Below are 5,679 nucleotides of genomic sequence, written 5' to 3' on the forward strand. Positions count from 1 at the left end.
GGAACATTGAACCTGGAATGAAGAGAAGTAGCCTAATCATAATAGAAATCTTAAATCCTAAGAGAGAGGAGAGAGCCTCTCTCTCTAAAAACCACATCTAAAACCTAAAATTATGAATATGAAAGTTCTATATGTTGTTGTATGAATGAATGGATTCTCCCACTTTATAGCCTCTAATCTGTGTTTTCTGGGCCAAAAATTGGGTCAAAAATAGCCCAGAAATCGCTCCCAGCAATTTTTGGTACGTACAGGTTGCTGCAAAGTCACGAGGAAGCGTTGTGCACGTGTTAGCGTGGATTGCGTTTTTGCCAGGTCACGTGTCCGCGTGATCCACGCGTTCGCGTCATCTGGCTTTGGGGCAGCTATGGCAAATTATATATCATTGCGAAGCCTCGGATGTTAGCTTTTCAACGCAATGAAAACCGCATCATTTGGACCTCTGTAGCTCAAGTTATGGTCGATTTAGTACCAGAAGGTCAGGCTAGACAGCTTTAGCAGTTCCTTCAGTTTCTTGTATTCCTTCCAGTTTTGCATGCTTCCTTTCCATCCTCTAAGCCATTCCTGCCCTGTAATCTCTGAAAACACTTAACACACATATCACGGCATCGAATGGTAATAAGAGAGGATTATTAATTAGTAATTTTAAGACCAAAGAAGCATATTTTCAATCATAGCACAAAATCAGGAAGGAGAATGTAAAACCATGCAAATTGTATGAGTAAGTGAGCAAAAAATTGATAAAAACTACTCAATTGAGCACAATATAAAGCATAAAATAGTGATTTATCAAGTCCATACCCCCAACATAACCCTCAATCACCACATTTTTAACTACCCCACCAATACCATCATCCACCTTCTTACATACCACCTCAAAACACCTACTAACATGAATCACCTCCTACATATATAACCTTTTGCCCAAACAATGAAACCCCTTTTTCATCACAATGTGAAGTTATCCAACCCTTGACCCAAGAACCACAAGACCTTCAAGCTTTTCTCCAAGATCAAGAAGGATTTCGAAAGACGCAAGGGCAATTCGTAGCTACCATAGCCGAAGCGGTGAACTGCTTGGTTCTTTTAAGCTCGTCCGATCAAGGCACCTCTCTTGGAGGATGTGAAGGAGAAATTGAAGAGCATAGAGAAGAGGAGAGCATGGAATGTCAAGTGGATGAAGAGGAGCTAAGGTATGAAGTGCAACAAGAGGAGCAAGGTGAGATAAGTGCACCGGAGGAGAGAAATGGAGAATTGAGGGAGATTGATCAAGATGAGGATTCCATCATTGATGATTTTCTGTCCTCCTTAGTCAATCCCTTTAATGATCCTAATGAGCCTCTTCTCATTGAGTTTGAGAAAGACATGGAGGTAGACTTCTCACAACCTCCTTGTTATGATGTGAGTGATGGGGAAGAGGATGAAGAGGTTGGTGAGGAAGGAGTTAACAACCAAGAGCACATTGAGTGGGTGGCAATTTCATCTAGGAGCTTCATTGGCCCCCATCAGTATGCTCTCTTGGACACGGACTACCAACTTAAAATCTTTCTTAGGTTGGTACATGGTGGAGTGAATCCAAGGTTCTTCAAGATAATCAATTCAAGAATTGGAGTTCAAGTAGGATGTCAAGCATAATTGGGTGATTCCCGGAGAGTGTTGAGGTGATATGGTGCACGAAATTGTGATTGTTCATTCCTTGGTAATAGCGCCAAAAACATATTACGCACGTTCATAATCTTAGTTCTTTGTCACAACTTCGCACAACTAACCAGCAAGTGAACTAGGTCGTCCAAGTAATAAACCTTACGTGAGTAAGGGTCGATTCCACGGAGATTGTCGGCTTGAAGCAAGCTATGGTCACCTTGTAAATCTCAGTCAGGCGGATTCAAATGGTTATAGAGTTTTAATAATTAAAAGATAAATAAAACGTAAAATAAAGATAGAGATACTTATGTAATTCATTGGTGAGAATTTCAGATAAGCATATGGAGATGCTTAGTTCCTTCTGAATCTCTACTTTCCTACTGCCTTCATCCAATCCTTCATACTCCTTTCCATGGCAAGTTGTATGTTGGACATCACCATTGTCAATGGCTACATCCCGTCCTCTCAGTGAAAATGGTCCAAATGCGCTGTCACCGCACGGCTAATCATCTGTCGGTTCTCGATCATGCTGGAATTGGATTCAGTAATCCTTTTGCGTCTGTCACTACGCCCAGCACTTGCGAGTTTGAAGCTCGTCACAGCCATCCCTTCCCAGATCCTACTCAGAATTTCACAGACAAGGTTTAGACTTTTTGGATCTCAAGAATGGCCGCCAAAAATTCTAGCCTATACCACGAAGACTCTGATCGTAGATCAGGAGGCTAAGAGATATGCATTCAAGCTTGTTTACATGTAGAACGGAAGTGTTTGTCAGGCACGCGTTCATGAGTGAGAATGATGATGAGCGTCACATAATCATCACATTCATCATGTTCTTTTGTGCAAATGAATATCTTAGAATAAGAATAAGCATGAATTGAATAGAAAAACAATAGTACTTTGCATTAATACTCGAGGAACAACAGAGCTCCACACCTTAATCTATGGTGTGTAGAAACTCCACCGTTGAAAATACATAAGAACAAGGTCTAGGTATGGCCAAATGGCCAGCCTCCCCAAATGGAATATGAATACGAAAATAGGGAAAAAGACCCCTAGTACAATAGTAAAAAGTTCTATTTATGCTAAACTAGTTACTAGGGTTACATAATTAAGTAAATGATGCAGAAATTCACTTCCGGGCCCACTTGATGTGTGCTTGGGCTGATCATTGAAGCTTTCATGTGTAGAGGTCTTCCTTGGAGTTGAACGCTAGTTTGTAACTTGTTTCTGGCGTTTAACTCTGCTTTGCAACTTGTTTCTGGCGTTTAACGCCAAAATAAGGCAGAAAGTTGGCGTTAAACGCCAGTTTGAGTCATCTAAACTTGGAAAAAGTATAGACTATTATATATTTCTGGAAAGCCCTGGATGTGTACTTTCCAACGCAATTGAGAGAGCGCCATTTGGACTCCTGTAACTCCAGAAAATCCACTTTGAGGGCAGGGAGGTCAGAATCCAACAGCATCTGCAGTCCTTCTTCAGCCTCTGAATCTGATTTTTGCTCAAGTCCCTCAATTTCAGCCAGAAATTACCTGAAATCACAGAAAAATACACAAACTCATAGTAAAGTACAGAAATATGATTTTTATTTAAAAACTAATAAAAATATATTAAAAACTAACTAAATCATACTAAATACTATGTAAAAACAATGTCAAAAAGCTTATAAATTATCCGCTCATCATGATACAAGGGTAAATTGAGAGCTTGTCCATCCGGCTTGGAGCATAGAGATCAACAAGAGGGAGAACGAGAAACTAGGACATGGGATCCCGGAGGAGCCTTAAAGTGCAAGCTTGGATGGAGGTTCAAGGAGGAGTGGAAACACAAGCCACCCTAACAAGAGTCTCCACAACAAGTCCAACTTAAGAACTGTAAACTAAAGTGCTAGGTGGGAGACACCCCATCATGGTAACATCTTTCTTACCCTTTTTCTTTGTTTATAGTCTTGGTTTTTTGTATTTTTGCTTGTCTTGGTTAGTTTAGGAGTAGTTTAATTGTGAGTTTAGTAGGTTAATTTTAGTATGGATCATGATTTTGTGATGTTTTGAATGTTTTGGGGTTGAATTTTGTTGAGCTAAGGTTTAATACCTTAGAATTTTGAAGAAATGTTTTGGAAAAAATAGGGCATGTGCGCACACACACCTTTGTGTGCACGCACAGGACAACAAAATTTCACCTTCTATGCATATGCACCCACCTGTGCGTACACACACAAGCCATTATGCTCCCTGTTCGCAGCGCCAGCACAGCGTGTGCGTGGGCGCTCCCCTGTTTTCCTATGCCTTGTGCGTACGCACCACCTTGTGCGTATGCACGCATCCCCTTATTCACACCCTTTGTGCGAGTACACAGAGCTGTGTGCACACACACATACATACACTCCCCCTGTTGCGAGCGTTGGCACAGCCTGTGTGTATGAAACCCTTTTCTTTTCACTCTTGTCTGCGCGCAAGGACCTGTGTGCGTATACACATATGATCCTTACCAGAAAAAAAAAGAGTGTTCTGTGCGTGCACACAGACTTGTGCGTGCACACACCTCTTGATTCCCCTTCTGTCCGAAGCAGTCGCACACTTTGTGCGAGCGCACAGGTTCCCTTTTTAACTAAGTGTGCATACGCACACACACACCTGTGCATACGTACAGGTGCTGTTTTGGGCAATATTTTCATTGCACTTTGAATTAAGCCCTAACGCACTTTCCGCCCCCTCCATCCATCTCTTCTCTCCCTTTTACGTTATTTTCTACTTGTTTTACTTAATTTTCATTGCATCGCATTTCTGTTTTAGTAATTATATTAGTTTTAGTTTAAGTGTTTGTGATTAAATAAGTTGTAAGTGTTTGCTTGTTGATTGATTGGGTTGCTTGTTGATTGAATTTCATCAATGCACTTATACCTTGCCTTAAATTACTATCACCTAATTGGATTTGCACATGTACATTTTGCGCATATTAGGTGCAAATTTTTATAAGTGCACATGGAATTTAGTTTATTGAATTGAGTTGCCTGTTTATCATTGATTTTAAATTAATATAATCACATCACAAGGTCCTTGTTTCTTGTTAATGCTTTGCATTTGATTGATTTGACTTGGCTTAATGCTTATCAAGTTTGTCACCTTTTTGTAACAAACATCTTAACCATGTGATTATTTGATTTTTTCTAAGGATGAATAAGTAATTTTCTTTTCATCATTGCATTGGTTATTGTTTGTTGTGCTATTTTATATCAATTTTGCTCTTTCACTTGCACACCTTCAATATCCAATATTTCCTAAATTTAATTCACTCTTGTTGCAATTGCCTAAGCTTGCTTGTGTTTAATTGATGCTCATCTCTTAGTTGCATCTTAGACACATTTAATTGAGGAACTTATTATTAATTTTTGATTGTGTGGATGCCATTTTATCCGGCCGCTGTGTGTATTCTAACCACGCGTATAATTGGAAAACACACATGGATCATCTTTTCATCATACCACACTTCTATGCAAACTTCCTCAATCAAATGCTTATGTACTTCTTCCTTTGCCTTTTTTGTGCTACTTACCCTATGATTCCTGATTATACTTTATTCCTTCTTTTTGAGGATGAGACATAAAGACAAGGAGTCGGTAGAGGAGGAGGACACCGACGATGAAGACGCCGAGAATGCATTGGACTTGGCGAATTCCACACAACCCAAGCCCCCGCATCCGCCAGCGGAAGCTGGAGGAACTTAGAGACATTCCCCGCGGATCGTGTTCATGCACGGAGGACCATGCAATCGCTTAAGTGTGGGGGAGGATTCACCATTTTTGGGGCGTAAACTTTCTTTTCCGAACACTTTGCACTTTATTTTTTGTTTCTTTCTATTATGTTTCTTGTAGATTGATGAGCGGATATTTTATACGCTTTTTGGGGATAATTTCATATAGTTTTGAGTATGTTTTAGTTAGTTTTTAGTTTATTTCCAGTAGTTTTTAGGAAAAATTCATGTTTCTGGACTTTACTATGAGTTGTGTGTTTTTCTGTAATTTCAGGTATTTTTCTGGCT

Source organism: Arachis ipaensis, chromosome B8 (assembly GCF_059453495.1).
Source record: "Arachis ipaensis isolate K30076 ecotype BB chromosome B8, ASM5945349v1, whole genome shotgun sequence".
In the NCBI taxonomy this organism is placed as follows: Eukaryota; Viridiplantae; Streptophyta; class Magnoliopsida; order Fabales; family Fabaceae; genus Arachis; species Arachis ipaensis.